Genomic DNA, 21,384 nt, shown 5'->3' with positions numbered 1-21,384 from the left:
CTAAGGAGTACTAGGGAACACCCTGGAACTCGAACCAAGAACCTTCCACACCGAGGCCTTGACTTGAACGCTCAGTTATCGAGGAGGGAGGCAAGATGCAGTAAACTCGACAGGAATCAGTATCATTTGATGGAACTCCTCCTTTACAAGAAAAGTATACAAATCTTAAAGTGCACTTTATTATCAGGTAAGACAAACTCATTGATTCATTTAGTTTATTTTACTTCGCTTTTCTGCCACGTTTGGTTAATCACGAAGATCAAGATGAGTCATGATGCGATGAAATTGATGAAAGGACACTCACAAAGAATACGCAGGCCGGGATTCGAACCGGGATCCCTGGCGCAGTAGCGCGCTGTGCTAACCACAGACACACAGTTTAAAGTAATATCCAAATCACTGTGCAATGTGTCCCAGCGGGAATCAAACCTGGGACAGCTTGACTAGAATTAAAAGAATTATACTTTTGCACTGCGGTTATTAATTCTGGGTTCAGATCCAAGCATTTAGACTTTTCTCTTTATTATTTTCGCCTTATTTCGTCACGATTAATCGAAAAGGTAGAAAAGCGACGTAAAATAACAAATTTCTCTGCACGCAAGAGTGCCCAAGAACATAAAATTAAATGCACTTGTTTGTTTGTTTCGCAATTCTTATAAAATTGCTAGATGGAGATCAACATACACTGTGCAAATTCAAAAGCAAACTACCTATGATATTCCTCCAAAAATCAATACACTGGATGCAGAGAAACGACTTATGAAGACTATGGAGATCTACTAATAATAGCAGAACTAAATTTTCTGGGAAACTAAATACAAGGAAACGCAATATTTACGTGATTTTTTAAAAAATAATTAAATGTATTAGTACAATCAATTCTTTCGCTTGTTTCCTTTCTTATGTATTAGATAGGGATGATAATGTCTTGCGCTTCCTTTAATGTTCCATTACGAGATTATCAAGAATTATCGCCAAACATCTGTCATTCGTAGAACCAGTTATCTCTTTAGACGCGTGTACATGCTTCATGCTCTGAACTGTGACCACGGTAACGCAGATCCAGCTACAAAAGGCAAACATCGATTTCATGTTCGTAGACATCCCCTACGGCAGTCGAAAACCAGAACAAAGCGGTACCCAGATATGGGGATAGCTTATATCGGCCCGGATGCATTTCTACTGGACACACAATTGGCCGTTGACGTGGATGCTTGGAAGCAAACAGGGGAATCAACGCTCATCATATCCAATTTGATCAATCCTCGCCTGATATACGCTTTTCAACGAAGCGCAATGACATGTGAACAAGATCAGAAGGAATATTTGAAGCACGTCATGTGGATTTTCATTTTAATTAGAGATAGGTTCATAAGCGCGCCTAAGGGCGTACATATATTTTTATACATAGTTGCAATAAATGTGAAATATAATTAGTTACCACAGTTGATTTCCTTCTACTTAAATGTAATAGAGATAATAAACAAATAGAAATATTTTATTTTATACGTGTATAGTTAAATATCGAACGTTGTTGCAGAAAAAAAAATCTGGATAATTTGCATATTTTTGTAGTGATTTAACCTGGACATTTAACATAATAATAATAATGTACTGTTAGTCAATAAAATAAAAAAAATAAAAAAATATTCCTAAATGGTAACGATATCCCCTGCACATTTCAAGATGTCGCGAAGGCATATGGAGGTAGGATTCCACATATGAAGGATCTCGTCAATATGCGGAAATGGTGTGACCAACACCACGGTCCAATCAAATTTTTGAACAATTGTATAAGCCGACTTAAGAGTCGTAGCAGAATGCTATTAAGAGCAGAAAAAAGAAGTAGTAAGGAAAACGAATGCATAAACGATTATATACTTATTAAAGCAAACCAAAACGTAGATCTATACCTATCTCTGTAAAAAATCAGAAAAAAAATCTTCGGACATTTTTGCACAAAATCTAGAATAAGACGATTCTTTCTGGCAATAAGTATCGGTCACGAAAATGTATCAAATGATATGGTTTCAGTCTCGCCTGCAGGAAGCATATTTTTGAAACGCCAAGCCTTTTGAAATTGCAATTTAATCAACTTCGTGTATTTTAAAAAAATATTACTATTGATTCTCAACAACGACAATCACATAAATTCTGCTACATCTTCCCGCTAGTTCACCTAATTCTTTGGAACTCCCGGGGATCCAACTCGGGACCGCTCACACCAAAGTGAGATCGCTGACCTCTTGTCTTAGAAGGATCTAGTTTTCACTAACTTCAGTCTGCCGCATAGTTGGTCGAGAGCGTTGAGTGGTTGTATCACGACTTCGTCATCGAAGTTTCTATGTTCGTGTTTTGATTATGTTATGTGCCTTTGTGAATGTCTCATCATCAATTTCATATCATTCATCCTCAACGTCGCATTTAGCCAAAAGTTGCAAAAATACAACTTAAAATAAGGAAAATAGATGCTCTAACTTCAACCTAACTTCAAATTCCCTGACTTGTGGCATCGTGGGAAAAAACATCTGACAGTTTCAATTTTCCTCATCTTAAGTTCTGTCAAAACCTTCTATTGTGCAAAATAGGATTGGTTTTGACTGATTTGTTTCATTTTACTTCGCATTTCTGTCACTTTTGGCTAACCGCGAAGATAATGATGGAACTGTGAATAGATAAAATTGATGAATAAAAACTTACAAAGACATGCATTACAAAAACAGCACACAGTCCAAATCTCATAGTATGTACTGACTGTGAGTCCAGGAGCCAGTCTCTCTTTAGTCTGCAAAATGCAGTCGTAGGTGTACTACGTGAAAGAGAGGTTGACATTCGAATGTGTTCCCAGAGGTTCACCCCTATAATGCACAATATAACAGTAGATATGACGTCATTATCCTGTGTTCTCATTATAGTATGGGTGGTACCAAGACGTATCTTGTCACTTCTACAATATCAACAGTAACTACGAATCTGTGTTTCATTGTTGCGTACATATCTTGTCAAGACAACAGCTCATTCGCACTGATGTCTTCTACGTCCTGTTATAGTCATGAATTTCAAAGAAATTAGTGTGCAGCCCGCGGCAGATCTATTAGTTTACCAATTCCAAATCCTGTTGTGTTCATATTATTATTGGCAACTTTCTGCTGAGTGGCTTCTTAAATTATTCAAATCTGCATTATTCTTAAGAGCTACAGGGGATGAACCATGAACGCGATTAAGATTATATTTTTCCTCATGAATGGCTATTGCTTGCTTGATAATGCGGTCCCAGTAGTTTGAAGTTTTGGCTGTGATTTCTGTGTTGCATAAATCTGGTCCATGTCCCTCGTTGAATGAATGTTCTGGTAGCCCCGACTTATCAGGGTGGAAGTACTTGATGTTGCTTTGGTGTTCTTTACAGCGCTGTTCTATTGTCCTACCCGTCTGCCCAATGTATGCTTTCCCGCATTTACAGGTAATCCGGTAGACTCCCGGTGTTTTGAGTCCTAACTCGTCCTTGGGGTTACCTAGTAGGCTTCTGATCTTCCGTCATCTTCACCGGGATCCCCCCTCCACGAATCTATATACACCGGGTTGACGCTCAGAACTGCACTTCTACCCTGAAGATGAAGTGACGTTAGCTCTCGAAAGTTGGGAATCTTTTCCGCAACTCACCTTGATACGCACCCACTTATTGTATCATTTTAAGTGTTTAATATGTTAAATGTCTATGATGACGTAATTTGTTTTGTTCAATTGGGTAGTCTGTTATGGTTATGGACTAACCTTAAAACATTTGATTGTGAGTTGTTAGGAGAGAGATATTATGAATGTTGCTGGATGATGGAAGTGATTTTTGAAATGTGAATGTGTTAATTTGTGTAGTCAAGAACTATTATGATCTTAATACAATTTTGTTTGGAATAAGGAGTGTAATTGCGAGTGCAAGTGTAATATATTAACATTAACTGACATATAAATATATTTTCTGTGTGCGAGAGTTAGTAAGGTTTACGTAAACATACCCTTATCTGTTTTCCCACAACCTGAGGGCTTCATAGTAGGCTGATAAGTCTCATGCTCGCCGTCGAGGAATAAAAGTAAGTAGATCCATTGAGAATAAACCGTGGAACGTAACAACCTGGTCGATAGCTCGAGAGAACCTTTTAGTCATTCGTCGCCAGGAAAGCTTCAAGACTTACTTCAGTTTGAAGGATGCTTTTCTTCTGGTTCAAAATATGTTGACTGGTAGACAAATGCACTAAGTTGCAGATTCACACTCCATATAAACGTTACGATGGTTCCTCTTCTTTCTTCTTCTTTATACGGCGCTACAACTCTCTGAGAGTTTTGACCAGCTCAACAATATTATGGCACTGCTTCCTCTTTTGCTTGTTGTCTCCAGTTTCTAACTTTCATTCTCCTCAAATCTTCTTCTACGTCAGTTTCCCATTTCTTTTTTGTCTTCTTCTTAATCTAGATGCAAATGGTTTCCATTTTGTTATTCTTTTAACTGTTCGAGCTTCCTCCATCCTTTCAATATGGCCTAACCAAGCTATCCTTCGAGATTTTACTTCTCTTACTATTATATATTCCTTTGTTTTATCAATATATCCAGTTCACTATTTGTTTTTCGAATATACATTTCCTCATTCACCTTATTTGGTCCAAATTCTTCCTCAAAACTTTTCTTTCAAAGATTACGATGCATCCATCCCCTTACGGACCAAAAGCATCACGTTGACTGTGAAGTCAATGGCAAGTAGTATGTTAGTACAGCGAAGGCTTAACGACCTTCATCCGAGGGTGCGGGTGGCCTTTTAGCTGTCGACCTTCTCTCACTGATATATTTTTAGAACTCTTGGGAAGGGCGTAGGCTAAAATTTGAACGTCATAATTTACTCTCGTGTTAATCGACGGTTGCTGTCACTTCCTGATATATCGTGGGACTACAATCGCTCCATAGGCCTCAGTGATGAATTATAAAAAAATAATTATATTGTTTTGCTTTGAAGCATTATATGTTGAGAGAGTTTTGTTCAAGTAAGTTCTTAAATATTTTGAGGCAGGAGACGAGACCGAAACTTGTCCTTCGACACTGAGACGAGAATCAGAAATACATATCTAACTTAACAGGAGACCAAGAATGATACTTCACGAAACGAGGTTGTGCCTCGATACAACTACGTTACACACACACGATTTCCAGACTAAAAAAATGGCGTGACAATGTTTTCAACTTCCGTTGACAAAATTGTTGCACAATTCAATAACATCTGGTCAGAATGAATTAGTACAATTCAGTCTAATTAAAAATTAAACAAGCAAAGGGGGGAAAAAGGGCAATTTTAGCTTGTTTCATTTTTAAATTGATTGAATTAATAGTGCGGTTTCGAACCATCGGGAAGAAAATTAATATTTAATTCACGATGATAATAATTCTGGAATAATTTCACGATTTCGATTAATTCCACGTCGGTAGACACCCTTAATTGAGAAAACATCAAAGAAACAGCATCGGCGGAGACTGAAAACACATTGTGTTTAGCGAAAAAACGTTTCAGCACACATTTCCCTAATTCCGCTTCACATCGTGGCATGAAAAATTTCCAGCCTTTCCGAGAAAAGGAATTGCAAAAATTCCTGCAATCTTCCACTCAATCTCGTACTCTGCTAGCATCAGCCTACGTTCCCATGACCTGGCGTCGGTTCGGAAAGGCCCCATCGTATCCCTCAGCCGGGAGGCGGTGCGGGAAGAAACGAATATATCCTCTGACATCTTACAGGACGGGAGGGCTGTAGCGCAGCTACTGACATCAACCCAGCTGCTTTGCTTGCCAACATTGATTGGCGCTTGGAGAGTCCTCTGGTGCCGGTACTGGAAAACTTGGGATCGATCGACTTCCAAACGGGCCGGAGAACTCGAAATCAAGATCATTCCCCCCTTTTCCTTGTCGAACAAAAGCTGCTCGCTGATCGCGTAGAAATCAGATTTTCAAGGGAACTGCTCATAACGACAAGGTCTGCGAAACAAGTACGCGCTGCGACAAAACCGTTGATAGTTTCCCCGCATGTTCGTTCCAAACTTGATACTTCGCAATACGAATTTCCATCCAGGCAACGTGGTTGTCCTCAAACTCTGGTTCACTTGCTTGTACGAGTGTCAGCCAGCGCCACAAAAAGCTATGGACGACGGTCTCGACTCGAAATTATTTATTCATTCATTCATTACGCTGCGCACAACAGGCGTCTGCACTTCTACTGTGCACGTAAATTTGCTAATTTGGAAATTTATAAAAATATATACACAATTCTAAACTAAAGTATGCATATAAAGTTATATATAGTAACTTCATAGTGTAGTACTATACAGTGCCGTGTAATACATAAACTGATAATGAATAAAATAAAAATAAGACATATATCTACGGCTTATTGTAAGTACGAATATTGTAGGAGTTACATTTAATTTGACCTGAGGATATTGGGAAAATACATGCAGGTGTATGCCCTTCTCTCACAAGTCATTATGTAAGCTATACAGTCTTCACAGGGAAGCAATTTCTGCTGATTTTGTACGGGTGCAGAGAATCGCAAAGAGTTGCTTTCTTGATCGTAATCTTGAATGAGAGACTTAAAAAGCTATTCTTCAAACAAGAGGAAGAATCCAATTAGTTGTTAAGAAGTTTGAAAAGAAAACGGAGCTGGTATATATCTTCTGTTTGCAACAATAGACTTGTCTTGTTAGATTGATTGATTGATCGATTGATTTGGCGTTTTAAGTCCACTTCATGCACAGTAAGGCTAATCGGGACTGGACCTACAGTTTAAAAGTGGGATCCGAACCACTATGTGCCTTCACCGCGTATCGAACCCGGGACCTCTTGAATACAAGGCGACACGCTACCCCTGCGCCATCGGGGAGGCCCTTTGTGTTGTTCGACTTGTCTAGTCTAACAAGTAATTTTTTGTGAGTGATAGCTATGGATAAGCAAAATATATCCTCAAAACTACCTGACGAGTGTATTTATTCGGATCTCTATTGTTTGTATACTCCATACTACAGATGTGTATTCTAATTTTGGCTTAACATATGTGGTAGATTTTGAGAAGTGTTTTCCTTTATTAAATTCCTAGATATCGGCCTAGTAGATCTGAGTAAGTGCATTGTTATTATTACATGCTACCTATTAATTCATATAGTACATTCTCCTTACCGTAAAATAGTGCCACTATTAGTATCATATGAAACTTTATTTGTGTTTGTATTAGTTACGATTTTATTCATTCTGCATTTCTTATGCATTGGCATTCTTCATATATTTCTTTCTCTTGTCTTCGTCACTTTCTTGCAGAAAAAGGTTGGTTTTGAGAGGAGACCAAGGAGCTGAAACACGCCTCCTTTAATAAAGACTATTATTACTATTACAGTAAAATCTTTCTTATTTTAAAAGCTCATACATAAGGGTTTACGAGAGTCTGGGGTAAGAAGTCCGTGCTCGTCTCGAACTTTAAAGGGCCGTCTCGTCACCATGCCAATGTTCCACTATTCCTAGACAAGTCCGTATTAAAAATCATCTTCCCATAATATGTCCAGACTTCCCAGGTAACTCATATACTCAGCTTTACCACTCTTCCCTCGCAATATGTTAAGATGTGTAATACATGAAAGTTCATTAAAACATTATCACGAGAAAGGGACATGTAGTCATGGAAAAATTAGCAACTTGGGTAAACTTGCGTTGAATGCATACAAACATAGGACTTCCACTTGGTGCTTTCCTCGTTAGGGGCGAACAACAGAGTTTTCCTCCACACTTGTACCAGCTCCAGCATGCTGTTCCAAATGAGCTACGACAGGTGGCGAGAGAGGGAAAAAATGAATGCTCGCATCCGGTAAAACTGCATGACATCACGTTGCATTTAATTAAAAGAACATGACGTATCTTACAGGCACTGTGTGCTATGAAAACACACTGACGGAGCTATTTACACCGCGTACACTTCCGCCACTTCCAGCTTCTGCATGAAGAGTGTGTACGTCCATAGGTGCCGAAATGCCGGAAGCTCACAACGACATTGCATATGTGGGGGGGAATGAACATGGCAAAACATCCTAAAAACGAGATATTTCATTATATATTAACGCATTAAAGGAGACCTGTAGTTAAGTTGCGCAAAGGCTCTCACTCACATATGTATCAGGGACCTCCCCTAAGGTATGGTGGTATCTTCGTCGCCTTGTAATCAAAGGGCCCACGGTTCGTTACTCGGTGGAAGACCTTATCAGATACCACTTCAAACTGTAGGTCCAGACCCGATTAGCCTATTTGTGCCTAAAGTGGGCATAAAACAAAACTCAAGCATTTGTATCTGCGAGTACAAAACATTAGACGTGCATTTGTACCTATGTCTGTATTTTTATTATTTTACGTCGCTTATCTGTCAGTTTTTGGCTAATCGTAACAATGTGAATGAACGATGAGATGAAGGGACATTCATAACGAAATATGCACGCCAGGGTGCAAGTGCTCGAAATAGGTTCTTCAAAGCACTGGACTTTGAATATTAAATCCCTCATCCAGAGGTGCACGCAGTGCGGAGCTGATGGGAGCTTCAGCCCCTTCACAAATGTTGAAAAAATAAAAATATCCAAAATGAAAGCAGTGCAGAACTTGGGGCAGAAACCAAAGCCGTAAATGCAAAAAAAACTTAAAATGATCCCCGGTTACATTTTTGTTATTTCTTTCAAACACTACTCTTGCTATTACAAAGACAAGATGGAGCTATTTTATGCTGCGTTATGTTATTAAATTGTTCACCAACAAAAGTTCACTGAAATATTGAAAGTTGTTAATTAAGGGCTTCTCTACTGTGTGCACATCTCTCTTCAGTATGCATTTACTTGTAAGCCTTATTTTTGTGCTTTTTTATATTCATGCGCAATTATCAAAATTCTTATTATTTTACATACGATTCTCTCATGTTGTGTATGCGAATTTCGAATTTCAATATACAATTACATATAGCCATCAATATCTTCTTCCAGTTTAATGGGAGGTAAAGATGCACATTTAAATCTGTTCAGTGACCAAGGAACCCGAAGTGCCCAAGTACAATACAATTGACACAACATCCTTGACAATGACTCGAGCCAGCGCTAAAACTCAAGACCAGAAGGGAGACTCTATTACGAAAAAAAAATCAAAAGTCGATGTAAAAAGCTGCTAGCAATGTAAACAAAGGCTGAAACAACAGTGCCCCCTGAACAAACGAAAGCAAGAGAGTGAGAGCTGGAAAAAAATAGTAAAGGTTGCAGTTTCACAGACAAGAGATGTGAATATTCTTCAAGAAGCTCAACCCATACGCCTTAAATATTGCATATTTTCTTACTTTTCTATGCAATTCAATGCACTATACTAGCTGATTACCCGGTGTTGCTCGGGTGTTTAATGAATTCTAACTATAGCGTAAAATGTAACTAATTTTATTTACAGGTATTTTAAAGTATAAGTACAATATACAAATTATAAAGTAATATCTTTTACAAATTCACTATAATATAAATTTAACAACAATTTATAAACAACATTTTTAGTTCCACATAAAGGGCAATAATAAATAAATTAAACGGCATTGGGAGTGCCACTATTCATCTTAGCGACCCCGAAAACTATGGATTCCACACTGATATCGGTCGTTTTACATGTCACCCCCACCCCTAGGGGTGTCGGAGGTGTCTTGGAGTTAAACGGCATTGGGAGTGTCACTATTCATCTAAGCGACCCAGAAAACTATTGATTCCACACTAATATCGATTGTCTCTACATGTCACCCACTTCCCACCCCCACACCTAGGGGTGACAGGGGGTGTCTTGGAGTAAAATGGCATTGGGAGTGTCACTATTCATCTTAGCGACCCAGAAAACTATTGATTCCACACTAATATCGATTGTCTCTACATGTCACCCACTTCCCACCCCCACACCTAGGGGTGACAGGGGGTGTCTTGGAGTAAAATGGCATTGGGAGTGTCACTATTCATCTTAGCGACCCCGAAAACTATGGATTCCACACTAATATCGGTCGTTTTACATGTCACCCCCACCCCTAGGGGTGCCAGAGGTGTCTTGGAGTTGAACGGCATTGAGAGTGTCACTATTCATCTAAGCGACCCCGAAGTAGACCTAGTGGCCCGGTACTGAATAATCATTTGAGGCTCGAATCATCATTTGAGGCTCGTCGTAGCCTTTTATGATGTATATTTTGAGGGCAGAGTTGGCAACACTGTGGGCCCACTGTAGCCTTTTATGAGGGGGGTCTATTGCCCTCTGTTTACATCTGGTAACACTGCCGTAGTTTGACAGTGTTGTTAACCTACTGGGTTTTTTTCACTGAGGCTCGAATCATCATTTGAGGCTCGTCGTAGCCTTTTATGATGTATATTTTGAGGGCACAGAGTTGGCAACACTGTGGGTTTTTACTGTAGCCTTTTATGAGGGGGGGTCTATTGCCCTCTGTTTACATCTGGCAACACTACCGTAGATTTTTTGACAGTGTTGTTAAACCTACTGGGTTTTTCACTGTAAATTTTCATCAAAGGACCTGAGGGGTCCATGTATTTTTTATGTCTGGCAACACTGTTGGGGGCCTAGTGTTGGCGACACTGTGGGTTTTTACTGTAGCCTTTTATGAGGGGGGTCTATTGTCCTCTTTTTATATTTGGCAACTCTATTGGATGTTTTTTGTTTGAGGCTTGGGTTTTACCAACCCATCCGAAGAAAATTCCACTATATAATTTTTTACTGGCTAAGCTAACCTACAAATAGAAATTGCCAACACCGACGAGCATCAAATGATGATTTCGAGCCTCAAATAATGATTTCGAGCATCAAATGATGATTCGAGCCTCAAATAATAATTCAAGACTCGTCGGTGTTGCCAACCCACTCTACAAAAATTCCACTATATGATATTTTGAACCTTTCAGGGTGTATGTTAACCTCACAAGCAGTGTTGCCAACTCGGGGGCGAGGCGTAGCCTTTTATGGTGTATGTTAACCCTACCAGCAGTGTTTCCAACTCGTCGTAGCTTTTCACGGTGTATAATTTTTACACGCACGCGCGTGTATTGTGACGAATGCACTCTCTCATCCTTGAAGGATGAATGCACCTTATCGTAATTTTCCAACTGTGGGACCAAATGTTTATATATCGTGACCTTTGTAAACCTCTTTCGGGAACAATGTGTCGCACACACACACGCGCGCGCGCGTGCCTGTATTGTGACGCAAGCAAACAAAAAAAACTTTGCCTGTCATTACAAAAAAAAAACTTTGACCGTATTCTTAAATAACTAACAAGGACAATGAATCTTTTTGGCTTCCGCAAACAGATCAACATGGAGACTGCACCGCCAAATTTCAATAACCTCTTACCTTCCGTATTATCTAAACTCAATGGTTTACTGATTGTTCATCTCAACAGCATTTGGACGAAACTGAATGACGATGTGGGCAAGATGTTTTATGTTTTTAATAACAATTTACATTTCTACGAAATTCCGATCGACGGGAAACTTCAAATCACCGTGAATCCGGAAAACGCAGGCGAAATCAAAATTTCTACCGGCAAGAATATTTTTCGAATCAAGCACGACAAGATGCTTTCTAACATTACGTACGATGTTTCTGCAGGAGATTATTTTTATATGGAACTTCTCGGAGATTACGACAAACTCATTCCTCTCTTTGTAGAATTACGAATCGTTTATCCTATTATAAATAACCGTTAACCAAAAATGCCTAACGACATTTTCGGCAACACCAAGCGTGTAGACCACGCAGAAGAGATTCTCATGTTGGACATTCGAGTTAAGAAGTTGAGGACCGATTTGATTGCTTTGCAGGAGACCTTAAACAAAAGTTTAGAGTCGGAAATCGCTACGCTCCAAACGCAATGTCTCGACCCCATTCTGAAAATCGATTCCGAACTGAAGACGCTGATAAAAAATTATGTCGACGTACCTTCTTACGACAACGTTCAAAATATACAGTTGAGCGTGGATTCGCTTCAAAATGATTTGGCCAAATTACAGCAATTTCAATCGAAAAATGAAGATTTGGAAAAATTGAAACTCGAAATCGAAGAACGAACTTCCGCAATAGAAAAGAATTTCTCTGAACTTCAAACCGTCGTGAACGATATAGACGCAGAACGCTTACATGTCGTTGTTTCCAAATTACAAGAAGAATTCACCAGCACGTTGGAAGAAATTAAATCCAAGTTGCAGACTTTGGAAGATACAATGACGAACCTACCATCGTCGGACGAACTGCAGGTCATCGGTAAAAGCGTCGCGAACATAAAAATTCAATTGGAGGCCTATCAAGATTTCGAACACATTCAAACCACCATCGCTACGCTTCAGGCGTCCTTGGAATTGATCAACGAAGAAATTAAAAATATTCACGCTGAAGCAAGAGCGTTGACGAGCATTCAAGACACGTTGAGCACGGTTCAGCAGAAGATCGAATATTTAGAAAATTTGAACGTCGAAACGAATCTCGCTCATTTTCATCACGTACTCGACAACATACAGGGTGACTTGGAATCGTTACGGACGAGCGTGCCTTCGAGCGAAGATTTGGAAAAATTGAAAACGGCGGTGACGGCACTATCCGATTCGAACGACATCAAAAGTTCATTGAGCGATCTCGAGAGTAGGGTGGCCAATCTCCCCACCTCCAAAGAATTGCACGCTTTGAAAAGAAACATATCTCGAATGCTGAAACGACTAGAAACGGAAACGGCAAACGTGGAACAGATTCGAGACGAAATTAGTTCGCTGGTGTCGACGCTGCACACTTCGCAGAGCGTCGCCGACCTTCACACGCAGTTTACAGAGATGCGAAGGATCGTGAACGATCTTACCGAGAAGAGCTCGAAATTAAATCAAGTCGAGAACCTTCAGAACATTGTCGTCAACATCAGAGATCAAGTTGGAGTGCTGGAATCCACGCAGGAATTGACGCTGGCCTCTTTCGGTGCCAAGTTGCAAGAACTCAACGAAAACTACAAGCAGTTGAACGTGGAAGTGAAAATCAAACCGTCGTTTTCTGCCGTAACGGATACCATAATCGAGCATTTGCTGCCCATCGAAAATAAACTCGGACAAGTTCACAGTAATCTGCTCGGCGTCGACACTAAATTCGCTAAACTGCATTCTCTGCAAGCCATCGAAATCAACAGCGTACCCAATCAACAGAGAATCTCCACGTTCGTCGAAGGTAACAAACTGTACATGTTGCATCCTTATCATCCGTACTACAAGTTTCTCCTCGATGGCACGATTCAGATAAACGAATTTTCGTACTGGTCTCACGGTAGAAAAGCTAGCGTTCCCACCATGACTTTGATATCGAATCGTGGTGTCCAGAAAGCAGGAAACATTCCTCTGGCACGTTGGAACGAAACGCGCAACATATATGAAATACACGAAGACGAAGATCTTACCGTTTTCGACGTGAGTGCCGGCGATAAGCTGATCATTCAAAACACGAGCGAAGTGCCACCCTCTTTGAATCCCATCACGCTTGTGCTTCTCTTGAAACGTAATCTCTAAAAAAAATGTCTAGGCAAGCCATCGTCGAAGAATTGCATAAACCTGCACGCCGTAACTACGAACGTTTGGCTGTGGTAACCAAGGGCATCGACGACCTCTGGCAAAGCGACCTCGTGGAGATGAGTAGCGGCAATTTGAAAAACGTACATAAATTGAACAAGGGCAACAAGTACCTCCTCACCGTCATAGACACATTTTCGAAATTCGCATGGGCTCTACCTTTGAAGGCGAAAACGGGAACATGCGTCACGGAAGCATTCAAATTAATTTTTCGCGAAAGCGGCGGCAGACAACCACGGTTTCTGCAAACGGACAACGGTAAAGAATTTTACAACGCCGTATTCCAAAAGTTTATTAAAAAACACAAGATTCAACATTATTCGACCTTCAGTCACATCAAAGCCAGCATCGTGGAAAGATTCAATCGAACCTTGAAAACACACATGTGGAAACGATTCACGCTTCGGGGAAATTACAAATGGGTCGACATCCTGCCGGAACTCGTCGACACCTATAATGATACGGTACACAGAACAATAGGCATGAAGCCAGCCGACGTTACCAAGTCCGACGAGCAGCGTTTAATTTCTACAGTTTACTGTCCAAAGTACACACCCACGACAAAAAAAGCTAAATACAAAATTGGAGACCAGGTGAGGATCAGCAAATTCAAACGCACCTTCGAGAAGGGATTCACAAAAAATTGGAGCACGGAACTCTTTACGGTGGTTCGAGTTCTACCCGGAAACCGACACACGTATATAATAAAAGATAGTAGCGGCGAGATTTTGAAAGGAAGATTTTACGAAGAGGAACTCTCTAAAACAAAACACCCCGACACGTACCTCATCGAGAAAGTATTGCGTAGGAAAGGTGACAAACTGTTTGTCAAATGGCTGGGACTTCCGGAAAAGAGTTGGATCAACGCGAACGAAGTGATCTTGTGAGTACGTGGAACGTGGTGAAGCGTCTACCGGATCCGGAAAGTCAAACGAGAAAAAAAAAAGAACGGCGAGTTGCTTCCCGACAGCATCCGCTGTCTGATCGTAGGTCCTTCGGGGTGTGGGAAAACGACACTGCTCGTGGACAATTTTCTCCTCGCACCGAATTGGTTAGATTGGAAGAACAGGCACCTGTACGTGTTCTCGAAAAGTTTGGAGCAATCCAAATACCAGCAACTGATGAAACTGTACGATGGTCTGGACATTGCAACGTTCGCCTCGGAAATAAAACCACTCGACGATTGTCGTGAAAATTCAGTCGTTGTGTTCGACGACGCCATCCTGGAAAATCAAAATGAAATTCGCAACTTTTTCACGCAAGGTCGTCACAAAGGAATGGATTGCTTCTACCTAGCTCAAACGTTTTCCAAAATTCCAAAACAGTTAGTACGCGACAACGCTAATTTCATATGTTTGTTTCGTCAAGATCACACCAACCTCAAGCACGCGTACGATGACTACGTAGGCGGAGACATGAACTACAATCAATTTTCGGAACGCTGCTGCTCTACTTGCTGGAACGGTGACGATTTCGGATTCGCGACGATCGACATGACGAGGAAACCCAACGACGGAAAATACAGAAACAAAATCAACGACTTTCTAAACGTTGCAACGTTGTGAGAAACGACGTGTATAAATAACGTCATGACGAAACGAAAAATCGAAGACGAAAATCTCAAGCTTCGCGATTACCTCGCGAAACGCTTCAAAGGTTGGAAATCCGAGAATCGCGGATTCTACGAAGAGAAGAAACGTCAGGATCAACCCGTGATCGATGCCATCAGCAGTCTAGGTAAAGAAATTAAAAGTGTCACGGAACAAAATAAAAATTTGATCAACGAACTCGTACCGCTCGCAGCTAAAAGTTACGCCGTACCCACGCCTATTTCGAGCATTCCTTCGACGCCGTTCGAACTGAAGGATGCACCGGCACGACGTCGAGCCATAGGCAGCACGTCTTCGGATAAAATCGAGTTGGGACCTTTGGCACGAGACTACCTGAGCACGGGGAAATTCGACAAGGATGAAGTGTTCGGACTGTATTCCAGCATGGAAACCAGCGAAGGCGGCGGTGTGGTGTGGAAGATTGGGAAATCGAAGGTGACCTTCGAAGGCAACGACATTAAAGTCAATTTAGGCGACAAGGATAGTTGGAACAGGTATCCGGGTACGGTGGGACTGTGGGAACTCGTTGCCAAAAAGCAGCCGAAAGATTACACCGAAGAAGATTACCAAAGTTACAAGGAAATTCTGATCATGACGGATGCCTTGTACCAGAACAACGACGCCTCGCAGAATAGGGTGAAATCGAGCAGCGGCGAGAAGTACAGGAATCTCATCAAACCGATTTGGAACCAGGTCAAAACAGGCAGCGGCGTCAAACGCTACAACACGTTACCCAAAGAATTCGTTTGGGTGGACGACGTTAGGAAACTCGTGGACCGATTGTTGGTGATAGCCGGCGAAGAGAATGCAGGTAATCGTAATTTCTACAACGAGAAGGTTGGCATCGTGGACATGATCAGCACGAAACTTTCCAACTTCATCGTTAACGACGACAAGGGAATAGGTTACCTGATCAAAATCATCAACACGCTGCCTCCGAAATTTTGGAACGTGGCCGAAGGAAAGGGACTCGTGAACGACATCATCAACAAGTTACCTTTCGAGATGCATCTACCTGGCTACCAGTACTGCGGACCGGGTACCAAACTCGAGAAAAGATTGGAGAGAGGAGACAAGGGTGTGAATCCGTTGGACGCGGCATGCAAAGATCACGACATCGCCTACAACACCACGCAGACGGATCTGGACGCACGTCACGAAGCAGACAAAAAATTGGAACATGCAGCTTTCGAAAGGTTCGTGAGCAGAGACGCATCGCTGGGTGAACGGGTCGCCGCACTGGGTACCACCATCGCCATGAACACGAAACAAAAATTGGGGTGGGGTATATAAATAACATACCGTAAAAAAACTACACAAGAAAAAATCTCAGAATATATATATAAATAACATACCGTGAAAATAACACATAGAGCATCAACATGAAGCCCAAGGGTGTCGTGTACCAGATACCATACTCCAATATAAAAAATCTAGGTGCCCTCGATGGGTTACTCACCAAGAAACAACGCGAGAAGAAACGTTCTTGCTTGTCGAAAGGACACGGAATGAAATTACTGCTCAGCACACCTCAATTGAAAAGATTGCAGCGTTCGCGGAAACAGCAAAAGATCGGAGGTTTCATATTCAGCATCCCCGCCATCCTGGCAGCATTGGGGGCCGTGGGAAGTTTGGCCGGCGGAAGTGCCGCCATCGCGAAAACCGTCATCGACTCGAAGAAGAACAAAGCGGAATTGGAAGAACAGAAACGTCACAACCTGGCCATGGAGAAGAAAGGGGGGAAGGGCGTGATGAAGAAGTTTAAAAAAAAGAAACAACAGCACTCACCAACCGAGACATTGAATCTCTGATCAAACCGTTACAAATCAAACACTTCAGAGGAGTTTTCATGTCAGACTCGTTACCTTCAAGCGTTAAAAGAAGAGAATGCGGAGTAGTCAACTTGGACGGTCAAGAAAATCCAGGCACGCATTGGATATGTTACCACAAAAATGATGATAAAGCATTCGTTTTCGATTCTTTCGGAGGTGTTCCACCTACAAATTTAATTCATTATCTGAAAACGAACAAAACCTCTATATACTACAACGACGAACGCATTCAAAATTTCGGAGACGTGAACTGCGGCCATCTCTGCCTCTCCGTGCTCGCGTTTCTCTCTAAAATAAATAACCCTACGATCGAGGATTTCCAGAAAGCATTGTGGAACCTCAAACAGCATCACTAGGATGGGCGTGTTCCATCTCACGAGCGAATCTTCAATCTTGAAACTCACGCTGCACGACGACATCGTCTATCCTAAATCCGTGGCTCTGCGTGCATTCTACAGCATGTACCTCATACCTAACGTCACGCAGCACAACAACAAAATTAGCGTCGGAAGCGAACACATCGTCGTCACGCCAGGACAATACAATCTTTCCACTTTGCAAGCTCAATTACCCAAAGGCACATACCTTTCTCAAAATTCGGTCACGCACAGAGTGGAAATCCTATCCGCGACGGAGACCGTGGACCTGGGCACCATGGGAGAACTTTTAGGTTTCGAGAACAACCACCCAAAACTCGAAGCTGGCATCAAGCACGTAGCAACCAACATTCCTAAATTCTTGGCCATAGAGACTCTGAACGTACACTGCAACGTGGCGGAAGGTATGATCACGAAATCTTCGGACGGATTATTAGGAAGTCACAAGCAGACGGGAATAATAGCGACTTTCAAACCAAGTTCCGAGTTCATGGAACCGATCATCTACACGCCCTCTTCGCCGATCTATTTTCCAGTATGTCGCAACCGCATAGACGACATAGAGTTGGTGGTGACGAACGAGAAAGGAGACGTGGTGGATTTCGCAGGTGCCACTACGACGGCCATCGTGGAGATCAACGTATAATAAATAACCATACATGTAAAATGGAGCAAATCGAAAGTTACGAATTGCAATCTTTCCCTCCCAACCGTCGCACGTTCGCCAATCTGAACGAAGCGAACAGGGAGATCGAATACGACGTGGACGTAGGCGACGGGTTCATTCATCCTCACAGAGCGGACCTCTACCTTCAATTCGACGTGGTGAAGAAGGAAAGCGGAGACGCGTTTCCTGCAGCAGCAAACTTGATACTCGTGGACAACTTCGTGCCTCACCTGTTCTCGCAGGTGGAGGTGAGGAAACACAACACCGTCATCGACAGAATAGATTATCCAGGCATCACGTCGACGGCAGTGGGAACGTTGAAATTATCCAAAACGGACGCAGCGTACTACCAGGCCGGGGGATTCGAAGCCGGGACCAAAATATCGACGAGAAGTCACACGGTGCTCTTTCCCATGCGTCTGCTGCCTGGTTTCTTCTCGGACTACAAGGAGATCATGTGGAAGGGAGGACTGAGGGTCACGTTTCGAAGAGCGGCCAACGACAACGACGCACTAATGCGATACGCTACTTTGGGTCCGGACGGCACCACGCCGATAGCCAACACTTTACCCGAAGCAGCGAAATGCGTCATCCGGAGCATGGAATTGAGAATGCCGGTGGTGGAATACGAAACGAACTACGCCCTCAAGTACAAAGCGGAGATCTTGAAAAGTCCGCAGGTGCCGATTCACTTTCACGGTTACCAGTGCGTGCAGAAGATGGCGTCGGGAAGTCACATGGAATTCGACGTGACGACACAGTTCAACAACATACAGTTCGACATGCCAGATTTCGTCGTAGTGCTTTTTCAGACCGGACGCGATAACGATCAGGAAAAAGATTCCAGCAAGTTCGACGACTGCAAGATCAAGAACGTTTATCTGAAGAACGGTAGGAACGAAGTGTTCCCGCGCGAGAATTACAACCTCGACATGACCAAAGACGATTACCTCAAACTTTACGAAGCTTACACGGCTTACAAACGCGTGACCGAAGGAAGCGTGGACGTGTACTACGCGCCCAGCGAATTCAAAGCACGGAGACCCATGACCGTCATCAACACCACGAAAAGAAAGCAAGTGGTGGTCAACGATCGTACCAACATCAAGATTGTATGAGAGTTCCACGGTGCCTTGCCTGCAGATACTCTGTGCAGTGTCATTCTTATTGCAGAGAAAACATTTGTGTATGACGTCAAGAATGAAAGAGTGACTGAACAGTTTTAAATAAATAAAAAAAAAATAGCACACAATAAGAAATGTGGAATTTTATATATATAAGTACAAATTGCAATTAGCAGTTTCCAGAAGTTTAATTTTGCTGTGCCATGCATGCATGTAATCGAGGAAGTGGAAGTAAATTAAAATTGTTTTTTTTTCGCATTGCCTATTACTTTTTGTTGCACTCTGGGCAGGTCTTACTAGTTTGGAGGCGATAGTGGCCCCACGGAAGTGTATGGACCCCACATTCAAGAATACACCTCTTGTCGTCGTGTGCATCCAGAGCAACTTTCCTGACAATATTAGTTGTAAGCACATGATCGACGCTTTGGATACGATGCTCTTTTTGTAGAATGGGCGATTTTGTTCTGAGGCACTCGAGGTAATCCTCAAACTTGAGGTGCTCCCGAACCACTTGCCTGCTTACACCCTTTGCCTTTTTTGTTACAGAACCCTCAGCCCGGATCGCATAGGCTTTGGCACGAAGTCCAGCAAACTCCACAATCACATCCCCGTCTTTCTCGTCCTTGAGTTTGCCGGGTATTTTTTTGTTCCGGGGCAGAATTCCATACCGGTTTAGCTGGGGATAGCCCGATGTGTCGAAGAGCTTGACAAGAGCTGGAACTTTGACTATATCACCATACGCATCGGCCGTGCGAACATGGTACACCAAGCTGTCTGTGTCTGTATAGAGGAGCGAGATGTTGTGGTTGTAGTGTGCACGTAGTATGCCGTAATATGTCTCGAACATGCACAACTTGCTCAGATCCAAAACTGCAGCTCCCACATAGATGGGCTTGTTGAGTAGCACCTTGCCCCGGTTCATGTGAATCAGAGACATCTGTTCGTTGTAAATTGTTCGAGACCTGAACAGCGGGCTTGCAACAAGTCGACGATTGATTGATTGATTTGGTGTTTTAAGTCCACTTTATGCACAGTAAGGCTAATCGGGACTGGACCTACAGTTTAAAGTGGGATCCGAACCACTGTGCCATGTGCCTCCACCGGGTATCGAACCCGGGACCCCTTAACAAGTCGACGACACTGTGTTTTCTTCGTCACCAACCTCACATCAACGCGATTTCGCACATTCTCCATGGTCTTCCCAAATACCGCATTGTTCATTAATTTGAAAAAATCGCGATCAAGTTCCGAAGTGGCATCAGTGCGATGTTTGGTGTTCAGTTCGATGTACGGCTTCAACCATGGAGACTGCCTGAACAAGAGCACGTGGTAAACTGCTTTGACCGAGACCCCTTGCTGCATTAACCACTGGAGGTTCCGGTAGTGTAGCACATAACGCTTTTTGGGCTCCAAGTCCATGACGAGCTTCGGTTGATCCGAGCCAGGTGGACACTTGAATTCCGGAGCAGGCGAAAGGTCACAGAATGTATCCTGCAGCTTCTCGGGGAAGTCAAGGTCCACCTCGGCAAAAAACCCAAACTCGTCGCACTCTTTTTCGATGTCGTGGTATAAAGGATCAACCAACTTAAACTGTCCTGTTGGGAGTGGCTGCATCATGGAGTGCCCGTAAAGATTATTCACATCAGTGTACATGATGTAGCTTGATGGTTGGGAGGGGTCGTAACCAGTGGCCATGTGGTGATTGTTGGCGTGTGCGAAGCGTTGCGACACTTGGACCATGCCGCCCCGGATAGCTCTCTCGATGAAAAGCATGATATCATTATCGGAGATAAGTGAAAGTTTAACTTTAGTCAGCAGGAGCATGGCCGACCATGCCAGTCCAGGAAGGCTGTAAAAATATACAGGGTCCAGGTTGTAAATGTTTATCGCAGTTGCCCGAAACGCCTGGAACACATCGGCAAGAAGCGTCACATCAAGCTTCAGGTATGCATCGTGGTAATCACCGAAAGTTCGGCAACCCAACTTGACCCACATAGACTGAGCATGCTTGTACTCCTCGTCGGTAATACCTGAACCTCTCAGTTGGCTGTAGAACTTATACTGGGGAGGCAGCAACTCTTCTTCGAACTTGGAAGGGTCGGTGA

The 21,384-nt window shown here is 42.5% G+C and overlaps 1 protein-coding gene across 6 annotated transcripts in view; it reads right to left on the bottom strand.

The window, feature by feature from the left end:
* Window positions 1-21,384, bottom strand: part of LOC145994656 (uncharacterized) — a 314,233-nt gene that overhangs the window by 268,076 nt on the left and 24,773 nt on the right. The window lies entirely within an intron of this gene.

The sequence above is a fragment of the Lepisma saccharinum genome, chromosome 11, assembly GCF_977018435.1.
Source record: "Lepisma saccharinum chromosome 11, izLepSacc3.1, whole genome shotgun sequence".
NCBI lineage: Eukaryota > Metazoa > Arthropoda > Insecta > Zygentoma > Lepismatidae > Lepisma > Lepisma saccharinum.
The sequence above is the reverse complement of the archived record's forward strand: the minus strand, read 5'-3'. Positions and strand labels throughout refer to the sequence as shown.